Genomic DNA, 25,561 nt, shown 5'->3' on the forward strand with positions numbered 1-25,561 from the left:
CTACTCTGTTATAAATCTGGAACCATGCAGACAGTCGCAACGATCCCGGCAATTTTAAATCACACAGTAGACTTACAGAAAGGGGGAGAAGCGAGGAAGTGGAGTGTCGTGAGGGGTGAGGCGAGATCTGGCAAATATACAGAGTGTCCCACGCAGGCTGTTTCAGCACCAACTCTACCCCAATACTTCTGTGTATTTAGCCGGTATCGTAGGTGTGTTGATTTTAGCAACAGCCATTCGGCACTTCCTCTCAGTGCACTTGCATTTTCAAAGAAGTGAACTTATTTACACATCAGATGATGATGGCTGAATGTGGCCAGATACTTATCTGCATGAGTCGGTTTCCTTTGAATAGTATGGCTTTTACACCCGCTGGGTTAATGGTGCACAAATATATCAAGAAAAAGAGAAGAATTCATTTTTGATACTTTCTTCATGAATTTGAGTTTTAGTAGACCATTTAATTCTGTGCCAAATTTGTGCACATTCTTGGTTTGATTTGCTAACAAACTTCTTTCAGTGAAAGAAGACGAACAAGAAGTTTTCCTAATCCGTAATACAGTGACACAGTAGTGGAAAAGACAGGCCAAAGGCCATGTTCTTTATGTATGTTTTGGTTCACCACCAAATATACGGAGAGTCAGTACACGTTCGTTAGCTGTTAATTGTCACAACGGCAACCGAATGTAACTCTGCAACCACACAGAACACCAGGAAACTAAGGATTAAACATGTTGTTCTCACTAACTTTAATTCTCAACGCTGTGTGGGTGGTCCCGGCGGAGGTTCAAGTCCTCCCTCGGGCATGGGTGTGTGTTTATCCTTAGGATAATTTAGGTTAAGTAGTGTGTAAGCTTAGGGACTAATGACCTTGGCAGTTAAGTCCCATAAGATTTCACACACATTTGAACATTTGAATTCTCAACGCAAAAATATTCAGCGTTTCTACATGTTTTTAAAGTCACAATAAAATAAATTAAAACTCTGAATCAGTTTGGAAAACGTAATAGTACATACCTATTTAACTGCTAATACAGCAAAGTCATTTTAATCTGAAACAGAACGAACAAACAATTTACATTTCCTACTAAAAGACATTCTCAGCTATGCTTTTAGCTTTCACAGCTGCATGAGATTCACACCATTTAATATTTCCAAATCACTGCGGAGATTTTTTTGGGAATACGAGAGATGTCTCCGGAACATGAAGCAGCTTCACGTTTACTATTTGGGAAATCTAAGGAAGTGGAAAAAGGTCAAAAAAATCCCGATGGTTGCCATAGCAAAATTATAACGTTATATGGAAGGAATACAATTACTGTTACCACAGACACTACTATTTCAATGAATTCCAGCGTGTCACTTTCAAGCTGTGGCTGCTGCTGCGACAGTACTTCAACGAGTGGTGGTCAACGCCAATGTTCATCAAGACGATCTGCCCGCTGGGAACATCCCATGAACAGGGCGAAAGCATCATAATGTCAGAACCGGTCGGAGAAGAAAAGAAGTTCAAATCATAAATGGTTTATTGTTGCGGTTATTGTTAATCTTGGTAGCCCTGACAGAAAATAATTGTTTAATTAAAGGATCACATAATAAAGTGTTATTAATACACTGTTGACTAACGTGAACCTATTGGAACAAACTAGTTTCAGCTCTCTTCATCTCACTGTCGTTTCTGCATGCTATACTTGTCACACACACACACACACACACACACACACACACACACACACACACACACACTTTTATCCAAAAATATGAACAATTATCTATCCTGGAACACGTTTAATGACTGTGTACCTCATGTATCGTTTACTAGATTGTAGTAACAATATACAATTATGGATCTCGTTGTTGGCATGTACTTAATAATAACTAGGTTTCATTTCTTCCAGGACTACGTCAGAGATAAGTGAATGTAGTACTAGAGACATAGGTTCTGAAGAAATGTTTTTTTTTAATGCGTTGGAACGACATGTCCACCCTGGCCTATATCCTACAGCATGTAAGGTCGGGCATTTTTTTGCTGCCTCTGACTGCTGCGGAGATGTGAAGGTGACGGCTTGCTAAGTTCAATTTTGCGCAGCTGCTGAGTTGACTATTGTCATAACTTTCCTCTCCCAGGTAAAATTTGTCCGCAACTAGGAAACTCACCGGTATGAGCTCACCACATATCTGGGAAGAAGGTCCCTCTAGTTTCAGGATATCCAGTGTTTAGTAGCAAGGTATATAGAAAAAGGAGGCAGGTCTCTCCGACCCCTGTCAAGCAAAAAATTCACAATAGCCCTTGCGCACCCTGACGTGACTTTGAGGACTGACGTTAAGTGTGCGTTCAGCATAACGCAGAAGTCATGGTGTGTCCAAAGAAAATAGCTCGCTTTGTGTCAGTCATGACCAAGGGTCAATGTAATTGTGCTGCGGCACAAAACATTAACACTGCTCAAGAGACTACAAACATTGATTATCATGGTATTCCAAAAGGTGAACACTTGCAACGTTAGTGGATAATTCGCTGCAAATGCTTGGTAAAAGTGAATGTGAGGACTGCACGTATGTGTTCCGTTCATTTTCGGTCTTAAGATTATGAACGACATTTACGAAACAATCTTCCACGGGTACCTTCAATAAAGAAGCTACTGCCCACAGCAATTCCCAGCGTAAACATTTCATAGTGACATGGGAAAGAAATGACAGAAAGCAGTGATGAAAGCGGAAATGTGAGAAGTCACTACGTAAATAACACTCAAAATAATTATAACTCAAAAATTAGCCTACAGGAAATTCTTTCACATACATTTCATGCTTTTTTCACGCGGTACGGGATTCCTCTGACAGTCTACACGGCGTAGGAAATAAATAAATTATGTTGTTGATGTTTGTTAGCTTTACCTCCTGGATATTGTAACTTCATTTCTCGTAGAGGTTGCCCTTATATTTTCGTATTGTTTGGTGTATTAACTGTTTAAATGTAAGATTATAGTACAACGTCCGACTGAACTCTTACACCTGAACATTGCACGTGGGCAACTGATGTGTTACAATACTTGTGTTGGCCACAGGGGGTGTATAGCGTAGTGGATTAAATTCTTGCCTGACATGCTGAAGCTTGTGCGTTCGAATCCTGTCGTCTTTCTGAGTTGTTATTTTTAAATTTTATCGGAATATACTACTATAGCGAATTATGTGGCTGATATTTTGTCAATTTTGTCTATTATTTACCTGATTAATAATAAGAAATTAGTTCCGTGGTACTCAGTAATTAATTCTAGCAGTAATTAAAATGGATTTTTTCCGTAGAGATCTGGAAGTCATGGATAGCGCTGCGGTGCAAGAAGTTTCCAAAAATGAGCTTTGACGGCTTTATAAACTCTCACCGAAAAGAAAAGAAAGTCGGCCAGACAACAGCTACACATTCCGCTCATGAGCTCAGTGAAGATTTAGAAATAAAGAAGTTGGGGACCGTAGTTCAACTTTTAGGAAACTAAATATGCAGAAATAACCAGCATTAGATACTATCATTTAGTCGTATGAAGTAAAACAAATGATTTTCGCCCTGTTCTTTTGTTAAATTGGGTAAAAGGGTTATCTGACGTGAAAGAAAAATACAAAGTGCCCAAAAGGGCAAGAAATGCGTTATCAAAGTATTTTACACCGCCGAATATACAGTAGGATGTCTGTTTGACTAAAAGGGAAAAGTCGAATTCAGAGGACTTTGCACATGCATTGCCGTAAAAGAGGTCTGTCGCCTAAAGACCATGTTTATTTCCGAAAGCAAAAAATACCTTTGCAGTGCAGGGCAACACTTCAGAAAGAGACGAAGGAATTTGAACGCAGACCAGGTATTCTTGAAGATCCCCTATTTTTATCAAAGGCTAAGTCAAACACTTCTACTACTCAGGAGAGACCAGTAGTTTTGACTTTGACGAAATGAATGTTAATGGACACACATGTTACGACTCGTCGGAGGACATAGTAATCGATTCACTATCGGAATCTGCAGGATCCGTGGATTGTGTAAGCAGTGAAAGCAACCAGTTCATTATGATTTTGACCATTGTGACTAATATACTCCTGGAAATTGAAATAAGAACACCGTGAATTCATCGTCCCAGGAAGGGGAAACTTTATTGACACATTCCTGGGGTCAGATACATCACATGATCACACTGACAGAACCACAGGCACATAGACACAGGCAACAGAGCATGCACAACGTCGGCACTAGTACAGTGTATATCCACCTTTCGCAGCAATGCAGGCTGCTATTCTCCCATGGAGACGATCGTAGAGATGCTGGATGTAGTCCTGTGGAACGGCTTGCCATGCCATTTCCACCTGGCGCCTCAGTTGGACCAGCGTTCGTGCTGGACGTGCAGACCGCGTGAGACGACGCTTCATCCAGTCCCAAACATGCTCAATGGGGGACAGATCCGGAGATCTTGCTGGCCAGGGTAGTTGACTTACACCTTCTAGAGCACGTTGGGTGGCACGGGATACATGCGGACGTGCATTGTCCTGTTGGAACAGCAAGTTCCCTTGCCGGTCTAGGAATGGTAGAACGATGGGTTCGATGACGGTTTGGATGTACCGTGCACTATTTAGTGCCCCCTCGACGATCACCAGTGGTGTACGGCCAGTGTAGGAGATCGCTCCCCACACCATGATGCCGGGTGTTGGCCCTGTGTGCCTCGGTCGTATGCAGTCCTGGTTGTGGCGCTCACCTGCACGGCGCCAAACACGCATACGACCATCATTGGCACCAAGGCAGAAGCGACTCTCATCGCTGAAGACGACACGTCTCCATTCGTCCCTCCATTCACGCCTGTCGCGACACCACTGGAGGCGGGCTGCACGATGTTGGGGCGTGAGCGGAAGACGGCCTAACGGTGTGCGGGACCGTAGCCCAGCTTCATGGAGACGGTTGCGAATGGTCCTCGCCGATACCCCAGGAGCAACAGTGTCCCTAATTTGCTGGGAAGTGGCGGTGCGGTCCCCTACGGCACTGCGTAGGATCCTACGGTCTTGGCGTGCATCCGTGCGTCGCTGCGGTCCGGTCCCAGGTCGACGGGCACGTGCACCTTCCGCCGACCACTGGCGACAACATCGATGTACTGTGGAGACCTCACGCCCCACGTGTTGAGCAATTCGGCGGTACGTCCACCCGGCCTCCCGCATGCCCACTATACGCCCTCGCTCAAAGTCCGTCAACTGCACATACGGTTCACGTCCACGCTGTCGCGGCATGCTACCAGTGTTAAAGACTGCGATGGAGCTCCGTATGCCACGGCAAACTGGCTGACACTGACGGCGGCGGTGCACAAATGCTGCGCAGCTAGCGCCATTCGACGGCCAACACCGCGGTTCCAGGTGTGTCCGCTGTGCCGTGCGTGTGATCATTGCTTGCACAGCCCTCTCGCAGTGTCCGGAGCAAGTATGGTGGGTCTGACACACCGGTGTCAATGTGTTCTTTTTTCCATTTCCAGGAGTGTAGTTTGATTCATAGTGTCATCAAGGCAGTTGATGAATCGAGAATATATGTTGCAGTGGTCACGTGATACGGGTGGAAAAAATATAAAAGTTTTTAAGGAACTGCGTGTTGACAGAGATAAAACATATTTCGTATATATAGTACAATATAGTACGACTTCGAATTAAACTCTTCTGCGTCCCCAAGTTTCATTATCAGTGAGCTCTTTGTACATGTTGTTTACCTACCTCCAGTACAAGAACTTCCAGAAGTTGTGAATGTTGCAGAACATTTGTTAGCGGGTTTTGTAACCGTGTGGGGTGCTTCTGTAATCTCGAATGTTCTTCCAGAAGCGGTGAAACACACTGCAGGCTATACTGCATTTAGGTGTCGAAATGCTGATAAACCATTAGGTTCTCCAGCAGCAAAAAGGAATGTAGGAGCGCCTAGTGCAGACTCGATATCAGTTATTTCTCGTAGTGGTCTTTCCTTTTCAATGCCAGCAGGGACAAACGAAGTGTGGCAGTTTGAAGAAAAATTTTCTACGTTTCATGTGGCAGTTTGAAGAAAAATTTTCTACGTTTCATGGAAATGGAGTATGCAAACAAAAAAATTGTAAAATCTCTGTGCTCTATTGTGAAACGAACGTTTCGTGAAGTTTATGGCAATAACACTCTTTACGTAAGGAAAAGAACATTTATAATGATTAGGGATCTGAATCAGAAAGCAAAGTTGTAAACCATGAATAAATCTCCCACGAGGAGTAAGCAGCTATGGATTGCTGCTTCGTATGGTAAATGGCAACCTACATCTGAAACAGGCTAGGTTAACTTCTGCTTCATCATCATACCAGTGACATATTTCTGCTTAATTATGATTTATAATTAAATGTAATACGTCGGAAATGGGGCTTGTTTTGATTTATTCAACTGTGTGTTGAGCTCAACGGAAAATAAAATGGACGAGTAAATGCCGCAGCTTGTGTGGTGTGGCGCATTTGCCGTATAATTACATTGCTGCGCTCTGATACGGAGCCTTACTGTGACGACAGGGGCCTCTAGCCAATAGCGAGCGTTGTTGCCAGAATGGACCGCCCTGGAATAAGGCTTAGCAACATCGCCTGTTCTGCCTGCTTGCGCAGGCTGCTTCGCTCTAATATACACTGAAGCGCCAAAGAAACTGGTATAGGCATGCGTATTTAAATACAGAGATATTCAAATAGGTAGAATATGGAACTGCGGTCGGCAACGCCTGTCTGGCGGAATAGTTGTATCGGTTAGTGCTGCTACCAAAGCAGGTTATCAAGATTTAAGTAAGAATGTGGTATTATAGTCGGCGCACGAGTGATGGGGCACCGAATCTCCGAGGTAGCGATGAAGTGGGGATTTTCCCGTCTTACCATTTCACGAGTGTGCCGTGAATATTAGGAATCCGCAAAACATCAAATCTCCGACATCGCTGAGGACGGAAAATATCATGCAAGAGCGGAACCACCGACGACTGAAGAGAATCGTTAAACGTGACAGAACAGCAACCCTTCCGCAAATTGCTGCAGATTTCAATGTTGGGCAACCAGCAAGTATCAGCGTGCTGTAGTGCTACAACGATGAAAATTAATATTACGACGATGTCAAACCTTATTTCCATGATTTAAAGAAGTATTCATAATATTAAAAATGTAATTATAATTTTTTATTATTTTCATTTTTGTGCTCAACGTATCAAAGACTTTCTAGTGCGCGGAAGAAATTAGCATTGTTTGTACTACGAAACTACATATGATTGTTAAGGGTTAAGCATGTAATAATTCGATATAAGACATTTTGTGAAGTCTGAATTTTGTTCTCGTACTGGTCGGTAGAGAAGGAAAAGTTCCTTAATCGATGTGAAGGTATAAAGGCTGTACAAAGGAGAGAGAGGAAAGGTAAATACAAGTTTTTCAAAACAAATATCTCCTAACTGCAACGTCTTGTGAATTCCTATAACTAAAATTTGCAAGGTCTAATCTGGGCCTGTCCTGAATAACAGCGAAGAACGTTTATGTTATCATACATTTTCTTCGTTTGATCACGGTTGTGATTCGCATGTTTCTTTTTGTTACGCGACGTGTTATGAATATTTTAATTTTACGCGCAAAAGTGCACACAGCTTTAATCGAACCTGCGTGTTTCGGAAACGATAACTTTTAATCAGTACAATTACGCGAATACCGTCTAAATCGCAACCGTAATCGCAAAGGTGTTTCCTGGACCAAATAATTCTTATAAAATGTGTATTCTCCAAAGCGAACAGCATTGCACTATCGCTGACTCGCAACAATCTAAGGAGTAAAATCAGTGCTTAAATAAAATTGCCACCTTCTAATAATTATTATCATCCCATTAAATAAATAAATAGCAGTTCAGTGGCTATACGATCAATTAACAGAGGGGGCAATTCAGTGCGAACCAGTCAACGAAACGTCATGGATATGGGCTTTCGGAACCGAAGGCCCACTGGTGCACCCTTGATGACTACACTACAAAAAGCTTTACGTATCTGCTGGGCCCATCAACACCGACGTTGGACTGTTGAAGACTGGAAACATGTTGCCTGGTCGGACGAGCCTCGTTTCAAATTGTATCGAGCAGATGGTCGTGTACGGGTATGGAGACAACCTCATGAATCCATGGACCCTGCATGTCAGCAGTGAACTGTTCAAACTGGTGGAGGCTTTGTAATGGTGTGGTGCATGTGCAGCTGGAATGATATGGGACCCCTGATTCGTCTAGATATGACTCTTGACAGATGACATCTAAGTCAGCATCCTGTCTGATAACCTGCATCCATTCCGACGGACTTGGATAATACGAGCAGGACAACGCGACATCCCAAACGTCCAGAATTGCTACATAGTGGCTGCAGGTACACTCTTCTGAGTTTAAACACTTCCACTGACCACCAAGCTCCGCAAACATGGAGATTATTGAGAATATCTGGGATGCCTTGCTACGTGCTGTTCAGATGAGATTCCACCCCCTTGCTCTCTTACGGATTTATGGACAGCCCTGCGGAATTCATGGTGTCAGTCCCTTCCAACAGTACTTTTGACATTAGTCGAGTCTATGCCACATCGTGTTGCAGAACTTCTGCGTGCTCGCTGGGGCCCTACAGGATATTAGGCCGGTGTATCAGTTTCTTTGGCTCTTCAGTGTAAAACAAAGGCATATTTTTTCGCTACCAACCACTTTTGCCATGATACTTATTACCAAGTCATATGTAGAACAGTGAGCTCAATGGTGATGGCTTCTTTAATATTCTGACGAATTTGATCAGATGTAAGGGCAGATCAGTGTTTCGATATTTCTCTGCTGGCTGGCAGTGTGTAAAATTCGATTCTCCTCGCTGTAATAAGAGAATGCTCGTCTAGCGTAAGAAATATTCTTAATTCGCCTTGGCGGCAGTGATGAAATCGACTTGTTTTCGTGCAGGTAAATAAAACAATGTACGAAGTGAGGTGAGATCTTCTGGTGTCAGAATAAAGAAGTCTCTCAGATTCGATTCCGTGCACTTAAAAATGTTATTGATACGACGTTGATTCTCTTGGAATTTTGTTTTGCGTTCATTGATTTCATAAATATAATTAACTTATTTAATTAAAATGCCAAAATAACGTCAACGAGAAACGGGTGGCCGCAGTATTAGGAAAAACAAGAAGATTACAACAAACTAAATGGAACTGTCAGAGGCAGGTATATCAGTTCACCGGTAGGATGGATGTTTCTCGAATTGATGTTTCTCGCACAGACATTTGTAGTTCGTGATTCATTTTACTGACTAGCATAGGAAGCAAGACCAAGCCCATCTTTCATCCTGAACCTAGACACGTTGTATTGTTGCAGCATGATGGCTATAGAAACGTTATGCTATTGTGGTTATAGTTTGCCATCCTGTTTAGTGTTTTTGCTGATAAAGCGTAATAGCACCTTTCTACAAATGATGGTTGGTTGGTTTGTTGGTTGGTTTAAAGATTAAAGGGACGAAACTGCAAAGGTCATCGGTCCCACAGATGATGCAAATAGATATTAGACAGTTTATTCACTGGTAAAATGTGGACATCTATTCCATCTAGAAATAACCATATACGTAAATTTCTCTTTATTTTCAACTTTTATAAATAGAAGTAGATTCACCAAATGTAACAGCTACAGGTTTCCTTGAGGATGGCGCTATAGCCGAAACGAGCTTGTAGTACTGAAGAAATATTACTAATTAAACTATTGCACCTTACCTGGAATTATTCATTAGAAAATTTCATGAAAATATTAAAATCAAACATGATAAGAACAACCAAAGGAGAATAGTGAATCTGATATTTAGCACTGCGTCCAGTATCATAGTATTAAGCCATCAACCGCGCAGCGAGCAGCTAAATTCATGAATAGCATTAAACGAAGTGAAAGATAATAGAACTTTTCAGGAAAATGTTTAATTTTAGCACGGTGTTTCTGGGCCACTAACCGGTCTAGCAAGCACGGGCGGCACTCAGTACAAAAGATTAGTATTGAATTCGGACACAATAAACGAACTGAAAACATTAAGATAATAATTACTATAAAGACAATAACAAGAAACGAAACCCCTTGCCAGGAACTCGGATATTCCCAGGGAGAATAATTCCGTCACACTGACGTAGGTACTGGAGCCTCACTCCACCGCTAAGTAGAAGTCACAAGAGATCCCACAACAGTCATCCTGAAAGAGCTTAGTGTTAGCTAAAGTAACTATGGCTTCTATACGTAAGAAAGGTACCGCCGGCGCAACCACCGCGCTCACAGATGCACTACTCATAACATGGAAAACCTAATATACAGTAACTGAACGTATTACTGCAGTACACGGTCCGTGGGATTAGAAGTAAACATTGTATATTGTCCATCCCCGTGAACAGAACCTTTTACTGTCACAGTTGATCGACATAATTTGAAACAGAATAAACAGCAAAATATTGTAAATGTCAGTAAACATAACCAGTTACTACCTCGCTCATCCAGATATTCGTGAAAAACATTTAGCAAAATAGCCGACCGTTTAAAACACACACATATATTTTTGTATACCGCCTGGAAGGCGGCTAGTGGGTCTGCTCCTGAAACTTGAAGGGCATGCAGAATGTAGGAAGCTAGGAGGAGCAGGTGAGGCAGAACACTTTGTACTGCAAGTAGAAGTGGTTTTAATGTGTACTTAACTTTGGCTGAGATGAGCACGTAGGTGAGAAGCTCTACATCAAGTTACAAGTAGTAGTTCGCCCGCTATGAAATAGAAACAATGTTGCTTGTTAGTCTACACCGAATCAAATGGGCTGAATCTGGAGCGGCGCTCGTAGAGCTGCACAGCGCTGGCTAGAGGGCGCTGTCATAGGTGTCGGTGTCGTAGTGCCAACCTAGCAGAGCGCACGTACGTTGTGGCATTGTAGCTATCGATACCACATATATAAAACACATAACATTCTACAACACACTTAAAACACTGTGGATGGTCTCAGTGAATAGAATCTACTACCTTACATCGTGTCGATGCATTTGGTATTTCTGAACTAACTGCGATATAATATGGGTAAGACTACGGGCCTGGATCCAGCTGAAGGTTCCCTGCTGCAGTAATACGCACTGAAGAGCCAAAGAAACTGCTACACCTACCTAAAATCGTGCAGAGCCCCCGTGAACACGGAGGAGTGTCCCAACACGACAAGACAAGAACTCGAGTATTGTCTGAAGTAATGCTGGAGGGAACTGACAGCATGAATCCTGCAGGGCTGTCCATAAATCTGTAAGAGTATGAAGGGATGCAGGTCTCTTCTGAAGAGCACATTGCAAAGCATCCCAGCTTTTCTCAACAATGTTCATGTCTGGAGCCACTATAGCAATTCTGGACGTGTAGGGTGTCGCACTGTCTTGCTGGAACTGCCCGAGTCCGTCGGAATGCACAATGGACATGAATAGGTGCAGGTGATCAGACAGGATGCTTATGTACGTGTCACCTGTCAAAGCCGTATCGGGACGTATCACGGGCCCCATATCCCTCCAACTGCATACGCCCCATACCATTACAGAACCTCCACCAGCTTGAACAGTCTCCTGCTGACGTGCAGAGTCCATGGATTCATGAGGTTGTCTCCATACCCGTACATGTCCATCCCCTCGTTAGCATTTGAAACGAGACTCGTCCGACAAGGCAACATGAACCCAATCGTCAATAGTCCAATTTCGGTGTTGACGGGCCCAGGCAAGGCGTAAAGCTTCGTGTCGTGCTGTCATTAATGGTACACGAGTGGCTCCGAAAGACCATATCGATAATGCTTCATTGAATGTTTCGCACGCTGCATTTGTTGATGTCCCAGCATTGAAATCTGCAGCAATTTGTGAAAGAGTTACACTTCTGTTCCGTTGAACAATTCTCTTCAGTCGTCGTTGGTTCTGTTCGTGCAGGATCTTTGATGTTTTACCGGATTCCTGATTTCACGGCACACTCGTGAAATGGACGTTCGGGAAAAACTCCATTTCATAGCTACCTCGGAGATGCTGTGCTCCATCGCTCGTGCGCCGATATAATAGCACGTTCAAAATCACTTAATTCTGCTTAACCTGCCATTGTAGCAGCAGTAACCGATCTGACAACTGTGCCAGATATTTTTGTCTTATATAGGCATTGCTGACGGTAGCGCCGTATTCTGCCTGTTTGCATATCTCTGTATTTGAATACGCATGCATATACCAATTTCTTTGGCGCTTCAGTGTGTATAGACGTTGTGGTCACAATTCCCTCAGGTGACAAAAGTCGTGGGACAGCAATATGCACACATTCAGATGGTGGTTGTATCACGTACACAATGTATAAAAGCTCATTGCGTAGGCGAAGCTATCGCTTGTGATCATGTGATTCATTTGAAAAGGTTTCCGACATGGCTATGGCCACACGACGGGAATTAACAGGCTTTGAACGCGGAATGGCAGTCGGAACTAGACGCATGCGAAATTCCACTTCGGAAGCCGTTAGGGAATTCAATATTCTGAGATACATATTTCAAAAGTGTCCCAAGAATACCAATTACCCCTCACCAAGGACAACACAGTGGCTAACGGCCAGTACTTAAGGACCAAGAGCAGCGTTGTTTGCGTAGAGTTGTCAGTACCATCAGACAAGCAACAGTGCGTGAAATAAGCGCAGAGATAAATATGGGACATACGACGAACGTCGAGAAATATCTGAGAAATATGGCGTTAATCGGCGATGGCAGCAGACGATCGAACAGAGTGTCTCTGCTAACAGCACGACATAGTCAGCAGAACCTCGCCTGTGCTCGTGACCATATCATTTGGCCCCTAGACGACTAAAAAATTATCACATGGTAAGATGAGTCCCGATTTCCGGTGGGAAGAGCTGATAGTAGGGTTCGAGTGTGTTGCAGATCCCTAGAAGCCATGGACTCATGTCGTCAACAGGGCACTGTGCAAGCCGGTGGTGGCTCCATAATGGTTTTGGCTGTGTCTACATAGAATGCGCAGGGTCCTCTGAGCCAACAAAACCGATTATTGATTGGAATTGGTTATATTAGGCTACTCGGAGTGCCTTTTTAACCATTCAGAGCTCATGTTTCCAAACAACGAGAGAAATTTTGTGGATGAGAATGCGCCCTCTCAGCAGGCCATAATAATTTGCAGCCGGTTTGCTGAACATTCTGAAATATTCGAACGAATGATTTGGCCACTCATCAAACATTCATATTATATAGTTCTGAGGTCAGTTCGTGCACAAAATGCTGCACCGGAAATCCTTTTGCAATTACAGTCTGCTATAGAGGCAGTATGGGTCAATGTTTCTGCAAAGGACTTCCAACGACTTATTGAATCCATGCCTCTACTAATTACTGCACTACGCCGGCAATAACAGGTCTGATAAGACATTAGGTGGTATCCGACGACTTTTGTCACCTGGACAGAAGGTGGCCACACCATCAGCATATTCATGAGCGACACCGGTTTCCGTACCTGCTAACGGCTCATCTCGGCAGACTCATAATAATTCTGAGTATGCGATCGACTATGTAAACAACCCGCTCTCTCCTTGTGGGCCACCTGCTGAGAACATCAGCCCTAAGAGAAGGCTCATCGTCTCTAAGAGGTCGATGATGACTCTGTGTTTGCGGACGGCAAACATACCTCCTGTCCACTCTCAGGCAGGCCGCCGAGCACTGCTTCCATACTCACCGCTCTGTTAACTGTGACTGACACTGTCCATAATCACTTCATATACGCCTGCAGCCAACTACCATAGCCCCACTCTTGAGTCGCGGGCAGGCCGTCGAGCGCAAATTCCTTCTACGTGGCTTCACTGACAATTGTTGTTCTCTGTGCAGAGGAGGAAACTACACTCGCCAGCGTCAAGGTACAAGCGATGGTGCCAACCTGGAAGCCATTGTCACCGTAGTGCTACAAATGGCACACTGTACATCTTCGATGCAGTGCATATTGAAACATTAAACATGTCGGCTATGCTGATGAGGGAAGCATCTATTACAAATGGTTGAAATGGCTCTGAGCACTATGCGACTTAACTTCTGAGGCCATCAGTCGCCTAGAACTTAGAACTAATTAAACCTAACTAACCTAAGGACATCACACACATCCATGCCCGAGGCAGGATTCGAACCTGCGACCGTAGCGGTCGCTCGGCTCCAGACTGTAGCGCCTAGAACCGCACGGCCACTCCGTCCGGCAATCTACACTCCTGGAAATTGAAATAAGAACACCGTGAATTCATTGTCCCAGCAAGGGGAAACTTTATTGACACATTCCTGGGGTCAGATACATCACGTGATCACACTGACAGAACCACAGGCACATAGACACAGGCAACAGAGCATGCACAATGTCGGCACTAGTACAGTGTATATCCACCTTTCGCAGCAATGCAGGCTGCTATTCTCCCATGGAGACGATCGTAGAGATGCTGGATGTAGTCCTGTGGAACGGCTTGTCATGCCATTTCCACCTGGCGCCTCAGTTGGACCAGCGTTCGTGCTGGACGTGCAGACCGCGTGAGACGACGCTTCATCCAGTCCCAAACATGCTCAATGGGGGACAGATCCGGAGATCTTGCTGGCCAGGGTAGTTGACTTACACCTTCTAGAGCACGTTGGATGGCACGGGATACATGCGGACGTGCATTGTCCTGTTGGAACAGCAAGTTCCCTTGCCGGTCTAGGAATGGTAGAACGATGGGTTCGATGACGGTTTGGATGTACCGTGCACTATTCAGTGTCCCCTCGACGATCACCAGTGGTGTACGGCCAGTGTAGGAGATCGCTCCCCACACCATGATGCCGGGTGTTGGCCCTGTGTGCCTCGGTCGTATGCAGTCCTGATTGTGGCGCTCACCTGCACGGCGCCAAACACGCATACGACCATCACTGGCACCAAGGCAGAAGCGACTCTCATCGCTGAAGACGACACGTCTCCATTCGTCCCTCCATTCACGCCTGTCGCGACACCACTGGAGGCGGGCTGCACGATGTTGGGGCGTGAGCGAAAGACGGCCTAACGGTGTGCGGGACCGTAGCCCAGCTTCATTCAGACGGTTGCAAATGGTCCTCGCCGATACCCCAGGAGCAACAGTGTCCCTAATTTGCTGGGAAGTAGCAGTGCGGTCCCCTACGGCACTGCGTAGGATCCTACGGTCTTGGCGTGCATCCGTGCGTCGCTGCGGTCCGGTCCCAGGTCGACGGGCACGTGCACCTTCCGCCGACCACTGGCGACAACATCGATGTACTGTGGAGACCTCACGCCCCACGTGTTGAGCAATTCGGCGGTACGTCCACCCGGCCTCCCGCATGCCCACTATACGCCCTCGCCCAAAGTCCGTCAACTGCATATACGGTTCATGTCCACGTTGTCGTGGCATGCTACCAGTGTTAAAGACTGCGATGGAGCTCCGTATGCCACGGCAAACTGGCTGACACTGACGGCGGCGGTGAACAAATGCTGCGCAGCTAGCGCCATTCGACGGCCAACACCGCGGTTCCTGGTGTGTCCGCTGTGCCGTGCGTGTGATCATTGCTTGTACAGCCCTCTCGCAGTGTCCGGAGCAAGTATGGTGAGTCTGACACACCGGTGTCAATGCGTTTTTTTTTCCATTTCCAGGAGTGTATTACAGAAGCACCAAAATTAGCCCTCATCCGAATTCACTTAGCTCAGACAAAAGCACCCAGAACATGACAAAACACAGTTCTAGTCACGACTTACACTTTCAAACTATCTAGACAGTAAGCACGTGTACATCAGCATCAAATACGTTTTGCGTGAACAAGATGCTGCGAAGCGTTTTCAGTAAATAAAAACGTTTTCTCTATGAATTAAAACATAGTCAAACAATACACTAAAATTTGTAGTTTTGTAGAACAGATTATAAAGACTAAAACTATCAGGTTATTGAATTAAAATATTTTGGAATGCAGCTTCGTCTTGCAGAAAAACCAGCAACTGCTTGAGTTGCAGCAGGAAGTTACTGCAAAAGTCAGGAGGAATTCACCCGAGTAGTCAGCCCATGTGACAACTGTAGCTAATACGGTTTTTAACGCAAAAGTTTGCAGGAATGATCGCTGCGTCACTCATAAAAATTTTGGTCGCTGTTGTTCCAAACCAATCATTCAACGAATTGCAATACGATATACACAGCCAGAATGTCTCCAGCCATATGCTAAAATATGACTGTTTTTGCTGATATTTACCACTGAATACCTCGAGTGAAGAAATTGCAGCCTCCTGCGCCCAGCTTTCTTTAAATGTAACACAAGTAAAGATAGGAACTTTTTTACAGCTTTTAGCTACTTCCCTCTGGTTACACCTATACCATTACTGGTCTTATCTCTATATTCTCTAGCAGCAATTTTTGTTATTTCCCGTTATTTGCAAAATTTTCAAAAGGCAGCCTTTATTCATATGTTCTGTAAGTATTCTGTTTTGGATTTCTTATTGGTAACGCCACGTAGTGCTCTGTATGAAAATCACTGGCTGTGCTGTGTGCAGTCTGTGGCTAGTTTGCATTGTTGTCTGCCATTGTAGTGTTGCGCAGCTGGATATGAACAGCGCGTAGCGTTGCGCAGTTGGAGGTGAGCCGCCAGCAGTGGTGGATGTGGGGAAGTGGGATGGCGCATTTTTAAGAGCGGATGATCTGGACGTGTGTCCATCAGAAACAGTGCATTTGTAAGAATGGAGCTCTGAACACTATTAAGGTAAATACATTGTTTGTTCTCTATCAAAATCTTTCATTTGCTAACTATGCCTATCAGTAGTTAGTGCCTTCAGTAGTTTGAATCTTTTATTTAGCTGGCAGTAGTGGCGCTCGCTGTATTGCAGTAGTTCAAGTAACGAAGATTTTTGTGAGGTAAGTGATTTGTGAAACGTATAGGTTAATGTTAGTCAGGGCCATTCTTTTGTAGGGATTACTGAAAGTCAGACTGCGTTGCGCCAAAAATATTGTGTGTCAGTTTAAGCACAGTCTTGTACAATTTTTCTAAGGGGACGTTTCATATGTCAACCCTTAGCTGAGGATACCCCACTGGAATCTTCTGATTTTTTCTTGTAGTTTGTGTAATTAGTGTAGCTATTGTTTATTGCTAGCGCGTAATTTCCTTTGGAGTTGTAGTTTTTCATTGTTGTACAGTAAAACACTTGTGGCATGCATGTAGATTTGCACCAAGTATTTCGCAGTTGCGCTTGCAATTAACTAGATATTATTTTCAGTGCTATGTTAATGTGTTTTCTTATTTGCTCTTCAGATTGTGCTTTTCTGTGTTGTTGTGTGAAATATTGTGACAATAATGGTGTGTGAAAAACGTAATACTAGGCTCCAAAGCAAACTGAGAAATGACAGTGAAGACGAAAGCAGTGTGTTAGCGCCACCGTGTAATGAATTAACTAATGTTCAAACTGGTAATTTGGTATTTATATTATTGCTTTCGCGCTGCATCTTTTGTATATCTGCACAGTTTTTCTGTATTATTCTGGAAGGTAAAACATGTTTTAGTAGTAACGTTTGTGGTATAGCTGCAATGAGACAGCCTTTTTCGTAGCACAACAATACGTTACATTATAGTACTTTCTCGATTACGGTAAGGTACGTAATAACTACGAAATCTATACGCAAAGCATTTCACTTTCGTTTATGATGAGGTAAGTACATTGACTTCAGCAGAACTTCGCTTGCAAAGGACGATAACTACGACAGTTCCGCAGAATTATCTTACAGCAAGACGCACATTTAGCGCTACAGGACACGCATTTGAGTCATTAATTTTGTACTTCAACCATTTATTTTTCAAGATTTTTGAATTACAAAGAAAGTTTTCCGTGATACATTTCATTCCATTGCTGTAATCCGTAACACCTGAGGGTATAATTACATTAATCCTCAGGGGGGTACACGCTTACTTCGTGTACCATGTGTGTGGCAAGCACATGGAGCCCTAGCTAATATAGTATTTCCTTATACAACTTTATACATCGGTACCATATTTCTACAACACAGAATTACACAGCTGCCTGATTATTTAACAGAGAAACAAACATTTTTTTTTATTACATCAGTGACAGATGTTTACGTAATTACACAGTTGGATAACTTCACACTTATGAAATTGCATTTTGTCTGTACTTTGTGAACTGTTCATATTTTTTCGGAATCAGTGTGATAATATGAGAGATTAGAATGATGTATTTGGTAAGGGATCATGATTTTTGAAGTACGTTTGAGGTAGATGACTTTATTGAAGGTCTTGAAATTATTGAAAGAAGCTGCGACGCTTCTGAGATGTGATTGATCTGTTATGATGTTATTATTGCGATGACGATGTGTATTATGCTTTTGAGGTATGTTTATGATCAATAAGCTGATGCTATATGAGGAATTTGATTATGCAATGTAATTCTTATGATGAAATATTGAAGTATCGCCGCAAGATTGACGTGTCTACGAATATGTATATGTGTAATAAGGTAAGGTGTAATGAATAGTGGTTAGGGACTCTGATATGTGGAAAAGGATGTTGGAAACCAACAATCATACTTTAAGAGTTATGAAATGTGTGTACATGCGTGAATGTCTCACAATGCCGCTGAAAATTTTTTGGACACTGTTATATTTACAGGATTTTGTTTCTACACATTTGTAACGCAAATTTTCGACCTGTGAAATTTTTATATGAGACTGTCACTGCTGTCGTAAATATTTCGGTAAGAAAGGTAAGTGACCGTGACGTAATGCATTGTGAGCGGCCAGGTGTGCCAGCCGCCTTGAGAAAAAGCCATTAGGTGGAGAAGAAAGAGGCCATTATCCTCGCTATTGACATTTCTTTGTAGAAAGCATCGCAAATACGACACGCTCGAACTTGAAAACATATGATTACATTGTGGAGCTCTTAATTTATGATATTTACTAAAATGACTAATCAAATGAAGAGAAAAATTTTACATCTACTGTCTTTCTAGTTGAGAGTTTGCTCATTTTGTTTAATATCTAGTTTCTAGCTGCACTGCGGCATTGGTTAAAATAAAATTTTATAGATGTACTAATATAGATATTTTATGCCTACAGATCCAATAAATAATAACTTTCTACTTCAAAAAAACGAAGGAGCTCAAAAAGACATTTCCCTTCACAGGAATTGCATACATAATTTTTGTCAATGACTGGTAACTTTTTAGTAGTGTAAGTTAAGGTGATGCATCACTCTAGTGTTAAGATCTGACATAGTTACTAGAAATTTCCTATCCTTACTGTGATATTTTTCTGCTTGAGCTTTGTCATGTTTAGATATAAGTTATAGCATTTGCTGTTGCTGTTTGCCAGGCATAGTGCTACTAAATTTCACTTTGTATTACTCTGTTAAGCCAGTTTGACTACTGATTTATTTTTCTTGTTGCTGCACATTGGCTCATATTAGTTGTAATGTTGCATTTGCTTGGTAATTTAGATTTACTGTAGCTTGCTTTGCCAATTTGCACTTTTTTTGTCATTGCTGTTTGTATTAACTGTTTTGTACTGCTGCATTGCCTTGTCCCTTAGTTTAGCATCTGAGCTCAGTAGATTTAAGTTAGCTTAAGAGGGGGTAGGCTATATAAGAGAACGAGTTGTGATGAATTGGAAGCAATGCATTGAGAAGTTATATGAAAATGATTTGTACCAAAATGAGTATTGTACACTGAGAAATAATTATTTTGAAAGAAATGTGAATAGAATACAGAAAGCAATTATAGATAGGACTTTTTGGGAATAATGATGAATGAAGGGAGATCTCCAAGAAGTAAAGAAAGTTTTGTTTCCAAAATACTGCAGTAAAACAAACCCTGTCCTTTCCTTTTTGTATTATTGCGCTATGTGTTTGTGTACCCTTGTGTATTTGTGTTTTTCCTGTCTTTATGTGTTTAGTTGATGAGACTTACGTTGTAGAATTTTTCTAATACTATGTTATTTACTTTGTAAAGATGTTTAGAAATTATTTATCTGTTCTTTTTTGTAGCTCATGTGTGAAGTTGATGTTTCAAAAGTTATTCTGACCTTTTATGTATGTACTTATGTCATAATTCCTGTAACACTGATGTATATGTTAGTTTGATTCTTTTGTAAAGCCTGTATTACTACAAATGTTATCTGTACTATTATGTTCTTTAATGATGTATTTTTTACCTTTGTAATTGTATTCTTATGCTGTAAATTTATAATTGTATAGACACCTGTTCTTAAAATTAAGTTTCATTTCACTGCACACGTTTTTGTTGGTCATAGTATATGGACAATATGTGATAAGTAGGGACTGTTAGTGTTTGCACATGTGTTGATAATTCAGCAAGGGACTGGTTAACAGCACTGCTGGTTCTAAGAACAAGTCCAAAAACTTTTTGAGTGCACAAGTGGTGGTTTATGGACTTGCAATATTCTCCGCAAGACTCTTCGATGGTTATTGTGCACCTGCACAGTCGCAATAGATGGCTGCTGGCCGTCACTACAAGGACTACAGTGGGTCTGCATCTTTGATGGCCCACCAATACCATTATTTCTACAAGGACCACAGTGGGTCTGCACCTCTGATGGCTCAACAATACCATAATCTCTACCAGGACTACAGTGGTTCTACTGTGTGACGACCTACCTACCAATATTCTTCAAAACTTCGACTTACTCTGCTGTGGGTTTGCTCTGTTGTGGACCATTACCTGTCTGCATGTCAAGAGTCAGCACTGTCTTTCCGTTGGAAGGACAACACTACTTCTTCAAGACTACATGGAAATCCACTACTTCTGTGTGCATTTTCTTTTACTGCTCAGACTTTAAGAAAAAAAATCTGCAGTTTTACTCTGATGATCGATCAGGACTGTCTTTATCGACTGTGAGAAAATGTTAGCTTTTGACCAACATTGTATCAATAAGTGTGTGCATTTGATTTCTCTGTTATTGTAATTGTGAAAAAAATTTAACAAATATGTATTGGCCAGTGCCCAAAACAACTTGTAAAATTTTTTGTGGGGGCCATGGGGGCTATGTAACTATTCTGTTTAGGTTTTCTTATTGGTAACGCCACGTAGCGCTCTGTATGAAAATCACTGGCTGTCCTGTGTGCAGTTTGTGGCTGGTTTGCATTGTTGTCTGCCATTGTAGTGTTGCACAGCTGGATGTGAACAGCACATAGCGTTGCACAGTTGGAGGTGAGCCGCCAGCAGTGGTGGATGTGGGGAAGTGAGATGGCGCATTTTTGAGAGCAGATGATCTGGACGTGTGTCCATCAGAAACAGTCCATCTGTAAGAATGGATCTCATGAACTGCTATATATATATTATCATTTTTGAACACTATTAAGGTAAATACATTGTTTGTTCTCTATCAAAATCTTTCATTTGCTAACTATGCCTATCAGTAGTTAGTGCCTTCAGTAGTTTGAATCTTTTATTTAGCTGGCAGTAGTGGCGCTCGCTGTATTGCAGTAGTTCAAGTAACGAAGATTTTTGTGAGGTAAGTGATTTGTGAAATGTATATGTTAATGTTAGTCAGGGCCATTCTTTTGTAGGAATTACTGAAAGTCAGATTGCGTTGCGCCAAAAATATTGTGTGTCAGTTTAAGCACAGTCTTGTACAATTTTTCTAAGGGGACGTTTCAGTTCTTATTGAGCTGGTACCCTATAAGTAGTTTTCATCAATCAATTCTGACATTTGCTTGTCCTTGTCCTCTAGCCATTTGGCTATTTCATCTTTCAACACAATTTCATGCTGGTCAAATATCTCGGGTCTGATCCCTTCTTAATCGATTGCTAAATCTGTTAGCCTGTTGTCTAAGTCAGCACGAGTGTTCGAGATTAGTTCCACCTTACTCTACATACCATCTTTCGTTTCAGCCAGAACATCAGAAATTTGGTTGACCAGGGACAAAACAGTTCTAAGGGCAATACTTAAAGTTTCTAATTGTGTTGGCATTTCAGAAATTCTCTTCCACTGGATTAAGCATGAGATGATCTTTTCTATTATTTTAATCAATAATATTTCGGAAAATTTACAGAAAGGTAGTAAATTCTCACTCAGTTTGAAAGTAATAAATTACGGGTGCGTTCTGAAAAGTAATGTCTCGAATTTCTTAATCTGTGCTCATTATCAGATGAACTATTAAATGTCACATGTATAGCACAGTTGACTTTCCCACTTCACTAATGCAAGTTGCCACTGGAGGGCTCTGAATGGCAGCATGTACCGAGGTGGTGTGTTACATAACTATTTTGATGCGTGACAGCTCTCAGCAAAGTGAAATCATGAATTCAAAGAGTTTGTCCACACATGGAGTACCCTCTCCTTCAGCATCACAATGACAGACCACAAATGACAGTTGTAACATCTGCAACTATCAGGAACCTTTGGTTCACTGTCATCAATCATCCTACACACAATTCTGAACCTGACCCATCGAATTTTCATCTGTTTCCAGAACATAAAAGACACCTTCATTGACTTTGATCGACCCCTCCAAAACCAAGGCAATCATCATAGGCCACACCACCCACTCCTTCCGTCTCCACGATTTCTACCTCACTATTTATAGTCGTCCCATCCAGCTCACCACCACCCTGAGATACCTTGGCCTCACCTCTGACCCTCACCTCACCTAGACCCCTGACCTCCTGACCCTCCAGCAGAAAGCCCATTCCCAGCTCCACCTCCTGAAACTACTGGTTGGCTGTCTGGCCAGACATGGGGATTGCATCCTTCCACCATCCCCACACCTACAAATCCCTCATCCATCCTATCCTCTCTTATGCCAGCCTGGATCTCAGCCTGCCCCCCCCCCCTCGTTTTTACAAGGCCCTCAAAATCCTCGAATGCCTTGTGCTCTCCCTTGCCTTCCATATTCGCATTCGTTCCTGCACACGACTCTTGTATGACCTCATCCCCTTCCCCCACCTCCTCCTTTTCCTCCAACATCTCCGCATCCTTTACACTGTCTGCAGGCTTCATCCCTCCCACCCACTGGTTTACTCCTTCCTCTCCACCCCCCACTTGTTGCTGCACCTATATCGCTGTATCCCTCCCTCTCTCCACCCCCACACCCTCCAACTCCATCGAGGCAATTTTCAGCACTTCCCCTCCCAGATGTTGAAATTTGTCGAGACATCTACCCTTCCTTCCAACTGTAACCTGGCCGTGTTCCCTCCCCTTCACAGGAACCCCTTTTTTCTCGCTCCTCCTTCTCCCAGAGCAGATTTTCCTCCTACCCCCCCCCCCCCCCTCGAGTCCCTGCACCCTCTCCTTAAGTGTGTGCCTCCCACATCCTTCCCAACCCACCCCATTCTGACGTGCCCCCACCTGTCTGCCCCACTGTCTCCACTCCTCCCTCCCTTCATCCCTTCTCCCTCATCTCAATGCCCCTGGCAGATCCTGTGTTTGCTCATCGTCATTAGTGTGCTACGTCAGTGTTTTCTTTGGTGCTGTTCTCGTGTGTGTCCAGAGCTGTGATTTTAGTTGTGTGCCGGACTTGTACATAATGTTACTGTCAGTGATCGTTATGTGCTACGCCGTCTATCGCTACTTTTATGCTCCAGCCATACTTCGTCTTGTGTTCTTTTAAATGTCCCAGTGCGAAGTGTCTTAGTGTGCAATACTTTTTTGAGGTTTTTATCTCCATTTTACAGTAACCCCCTTTTTCTCTGTTCTCTTCCATTATGTTCCCCCTTTTTATGTACACCATATTTTCTCCTTTGTAATTTTAAATGTCTTCTATTGTTTAATTAATGTCTTTCGGCTGAAGAGCAGCGCATATTCTGCTGCCAGCCCGCCCCAGATGGGGCCCTGAAATACAATAAAGGCAAAAAAAATTAAAAAACTCTTTGATCGTGATGAAGCGGTGCAAGCAGAGGTTAAGTAGTGTCTCTGTCAACACAGTCAAACATTCTACAGTGATAGAATCAACAAACTAGTCTCTTATTGAAAGAGGGTGACTATTTTGAGAAATTACTATGTAGACATGAAGATTACGTATTTAGAATGTTAATAAAGTTTGTTTTATTTAAAAATCCTCATGCGTTTTTACGTACAATACATGGCAGAATTACGTTTCAGCATTCCCTCGTACGACATTGAAAATTAATATTCTTCTCCTTGAGACCAACTCTTTTCTGGTAACAGAAGTCTTTTCATCTTATTTGGGATCTGGACTTTGTAATATTTATCAGACTTTGGATTGCTACTTTGCTTTGTTGTGATATTCTTCTCGGTTTATGTGCTACTTTCTAGAATGAAAAATAGCAAGACACATATATGAAACATATCATAAATATTTTTTGAATATTTTTATTTTACAATAATTTGTCACAAATCGTTAATTGGTTGTGACATCTTTAACAAAAAAAATGCTAATAATTCTAATGGAATTGAATAACTAATAAAAATTACTATCTTCATTATACGCTTTTCGGTCGAATTTTCTTACCACTTCATCATCTTTATTGCACATGAAGGTACAGAATCTATATCTGCTTGCATGTTAGGATAGACATATGTAACTTCATAACTGGGTAATTACTTTCTCGCATCAGCATATAAAAACATATAAAACGTAGATGAGGAATGACTGATCAGCGAAGAACGCAGGCGAGAACCCATGAGTCGTGTGGTTATCCATCTGACTGATGTGGCCGATACAGTTACAGAAACATATAATTCCTCAGGAGCCTATTATTTCTGTCTATGGACATAGAATTCATTAACTATGAAAGGAGGAGCTGTGACCAAAATACATTAATAATTTATTCCACAAAAGCCTTTTTAAATCTTGAAGGGATTAAATATTCATTACTAACACTTTCGATTCTAGCAGTATATGGATGGCCACGCTGGTGTGAATAACTAATCGTTGGCAATGTTCTGAGATGTGTTGTGGTAACAACCCGCTTGCGACAGTTCACTGTAAGAGGTAGTAAATAGCGAAGTCAGATGACAAGTATGCAGTGATTGCAAGAAGTGAGGATGACAGCAAGTGAACACAAGCATACTACTGCAACAGAGCTACAGGTAGAGGGTTCGCTGCTTTCATAAGGCGTCTGTACATCCCTGGCAGACTGTTGCTGCAGTGTATTGTTACCTTAAGAAGTCGTGTCCCGGGTCAAACTGTAGTGGCGTAACTTGCCGGTGCCCTTCGTCTCTGCCAGTTTGGTGCATGCTTCTCTGAGATACTCGCCTCCAAATCTAGCTCCTGCATGTCCACATCCAAGTCAGCTTAAGAATCTCTGACTCCAGTCCCAAGCCAAAATGTGCCTGCTGAATGTCTGATAGTAAATTATTAGAAACGTACTCCTGAAGGACTAGCGACATTTTTGGGTGCACCCAAAAGTTCCTACCAATTACCAGATTTTCCTCCAGCACTGGCCAATGGTGTTATTTTGAAATGTTTTTCTTCCTCTCTCCAGTGGCTCAGTAAAACTCTTCCGAGTCGACTCCTGTACTGCCCCTCGCAGTCTTAAAAGTGGAACTCAGGACCAATGTCACAGGAAGTCTAACAACGACGGGCTGAGCTTTTACTGA

This window comes from Schistocerca cancellata, chromosome 2 (genome assembly GCF_023864275.1).
Source record: "Schistocerca cancellata isolate TAMUIC-IGC-003103 chromosome 2, iqSchCanc2.1, whole genome shotgun sequence".
Classification (NCBI taxonomy): Eukaryota; Metazoa; Arthropoda; class Insecta; order Orthoptera; family Acrididae; genus Schistocerca; species Schistocerca cancellata.